Source organism: Notothenia coriiceps, unplaced genomic scaffold (genome assembly GCF_000735185.1).
Source record: "Notothenia coriiceps isolate Sejong01 unplaced genomic scaffold, NC01 NC01_scaffold00031202, whole genome shotgun sequence".
In the NCBI taxonomy this organism is placed as follows: domain Eukaryota; kingdom Metazoa; phylum Chordata; class Actinopteri; order Perciformes; family Nototheniidae; genus Notothenia; species Notothenia coriiceps.
The window spans coordinates 1-3302 of NW_011363903.1; the positions used below are offsets into that span (position 1 = coordinate 1).

The window sequence follows — 3302 nt, forward strand, 5'->3', positions numbered from 1 at the left end:
TAATGTTCCTACTTCCTGTCTGTTATCTCTCATGGCTCTTCCTAATGTTCCTACTTCCTGTCTGTTATCTCTCATGGCTCTTCCTAATGTTCCTACTTCCTGTCTGTTATCTCTCATGGCTCTTCCTAATGTTCCTACTTCCTGTCCGTTATCTCTCATGGCTCTTCATAATGTTCCTACTTCCTGTCTGTTATCTCTCATGGCTCTTCATAATGTTCCTACTTCCTGTCTGTTATCTCTCATGGCTCTTCATTCCTGTCAGTTATCTCTCATGGCTCTTCCTAATGTTCCTACTTCCTGTCGTTATCTCTCATGGCTCTTCCTAATGTTCCTACTTCCTGTCAGTTATCTCTCATGGCTCTTCCTAATGTTCCTACTTCCTGTCTGTTATCTCTCATGGCTCTTCCTAATGTTCCTACTTCCTGTCCCATGTGTCTCTGCAGTTCCTGGTGGAGGTCTCCACTCTGATCTTCTTCGTGTTGACGGGCTATAAGTTCAGACCAGCGTCCAACAACCCGTACCTGCAGCTGCCCCTGGACGAGGAGGACGTGGAGATGGACGAAGTGTGAGCTCACCGTGACTTTAATGTGTTAACCATCGATGTCCACCCAATGCACAGTCATCGATACAAGTCTACCCAACTGACATAGACTGACCTGTTAACTGTTATTGGCTAATGGTGGCTCTTTTCATTTGACATGAGCAATGTCCTCTCTATTCTACATGTCCTCTTTGAACAGGTGAACTGAAGGCAGTAGCCGCTCTGTTTTGATTGGCTGTAATTGACGTCCTTCTTTGTCTCTGGTGCAGAGTGACTGAGTCCGGAGCTCTGGAGGGAATCTCCAAAGTGAAGAAGACGTGTAACGGACAACGCCCGAAAGAGTCCACCTTGTGAGCTGGAAGCTGCCTCCTTGGAGGGGAGGGGGGGGGGGGGACTCAACATGGACCAAGCCCCCTCCCCCCCCTCCCCTCCCCACACACCAGATCCCCTGCTGAACTCTGGGAGATGTTGCAGTGTCCTGTCCACTGTCTGGCTATGCAAAAAGACAAACTTTGTTGGACACTCTCCAATTCCTCGAAAGCACTCCACCCAGAAACAGTGGAGGGGGGGTGGGGTCTCTCCCCTCTCTCTCCCCAAAGATCATTATCATTTTAGAGACTTGCTTTCGGGTGTGTTTATATCGGTGTGTTTATATCGGCTATTTAAACGGTACTGCTCCCGGTCGTACCTTCCTGTGCGATGTGTGTGTGAACGTAAGACGCCGTGAAAACAGCTGTAATGTTTTTTAACTTCTGGAGACGAAGCGAGTTGGCGTGTGATACTCTCCGGAGGCTGCGTTCAGGCTCAGTTCAGTTTGATGGCGGCTCAATCACTTTAGATTGAACTTTTAGGAATGTTAAAAGGAAGCTTTGGAAATTCTTCAACAGAGAGGATGTAGTGTTTCTGGGTTGGTCCCTGAAGGCAGCATCTCCTGGTCCCTGAAGGCAGCATCTCCTGGTCCAATGGGATCATCTGTGAGTCCAACAAGCGTTTGGTATTCTTGGAACACAGATCCCTAAAAGATGAAAGCTTCCTTTCAACACGTTCTCCTCAGAGGTCGTTTATAGTTTCACATCAACACTACGCTTTGTGTGTTACTCTGTTTCCCATGTGTTGAGATATTTGAAAGAGGTTTTATATTTCAATATATTTCCTCATTGCATATTGAAATGTTATATTTCAGTATTATTTCCAGGAGAGCGAGGAGTCGGCCGCTGCTGTAATTGAATGCTTTAGTGGATGTTCATTTCTAAATCTCTCATTTAGGGAGGGGTCTTTTGGCGAGGAGAGACCGAACAGATGATCTCTGGCTTTTGGTTTTACTTTCGTGCTCTTGATGTGAAGCTTATTTTATTAATTATTGAAGACTTAACAGATGTAAATAAGACTGTGGAGAGGAAGGCACTTTGATGAAGAGGCTTTAGGACGCGTTCAGGTTCTGTTCTGATGGTTTTGTAGGACGCAGGAGACGAGGAGGTGTTCAGGTGTGACTGTTCACCTGAGAGGAAACAGGAAGTCACAGAGGAAGCTGTGATGTCTGCCTGAACTGTCACAATAAAGCTGGTGTTCTGGAAATGTGTTCGTCTTGGACTGATTACATGTTGAATTTAACAATGGGGGACAATGGGGAATGTTCCTACTTCCTGTCAGTTATCTCTCATGGCTCTTCCTAATGTTCCTACTTCCTGTCTGTTATCTCTCATGGCTCTTCATAATGTTCCTACTTCCTGTCTGTTATCTCTCATGGCTCTTCATAATGTTCCTACTTCCTGTCTGTTATCTCTCATGGCTCTTCATAATGTTCCTACTTCCTGTCTGTTATCTCTCATGGCTCTTCATAATGTTCCTACTTCCTGTCTGTTATCTCTCATGGCTCTTCATAATGTTCCTACTTCCTGTCTGTTATCTCTCATGGCTCTTCCTAATGTTCCTACTTCCTGTCAGTTATCTCTCATGGCTCTTCATAATGTTCCTACTTCCTGTCTGTTATCTCTCATGGCTCTTCATAATGTTCCTACTTCCTGCCCGTTATCTCTCATGGCTCTTCCTAATGTTCCTACTTCCTGTCTGTTATCTCTCATGGCTCTTCCTAATGTTCCTACTTCCTGTCTGTTATCTCTCATGGCTCTTCATAATGTTCCTACTTCCTGTCTGTTATCTCTCATGGCTCTTCCTAATGTTCCTACTTCCTGTCTGTTATCTCTCATGGCTCTTCCTAATGTTCCTACTTCCTGTCTGTTATCTCTCATGGCTCTTCCTAATGTTCCTACTTCCTGTCTGTTATCTCTCATGGCTCTTCATAATGTTCATACTTCCTGTCTGTTATCTCTCATGGCTCTTCCTAATGTTCCTACTTCCTGTCAGTTATCTCTCATGGCTCTTCATAATGTTCCTACTTCCTGTCTGTTATCTCTCATGGCTCTTCCTAATGTTCCTACTTCCTGTCTGTTATCTCTCATGGCTCTTCATAATGTTCCTACTTCCTGTCCGTTATCTCTCATGGCTCTTCCTAATGTTCCTACTTCCTGTCCGTTATCTCTCATGGCTCTTCATAATGTTCCTACTTCCTGTCCGTTATCTCTCATGGCTCTTCATAATGTTCCTACTTCCTGTCTGTTATCTCTCATGGCTCTTCCTAATGTTCCTACTTCCTGTCAGTTATCTCTCATGGCTCTTCCTAATGTTCCTACTTCCTGTCTGTTATCTCTCATGGCTCTTCCTAATGTTCCTACTTCCTGTCAGTTATCTCTCATGGCTCTTC

The 3302-nt window shown here is 44.9% G+C and overlaps 1 long non-coding RNA gene across 1 annotated transcript; it reads left to right on the forward strand.

Moving 5' to 3' along the window:
• Positions 1-403: 403 nt before the first annotated feature.
• On the forward strand, positions 404-2116 carry LOC104959878 (uncharacterized). The gene is made up of 2 exons (XR_799926.1): positions 404-565; positions 811-2116. It is a non-coding gene; the product is annotated as an uncharacterized lncRNA (long non-coding RNA).
• The last annotated feature ends 1186 nt before the right edge of the window (positions 2117-3302 follow it).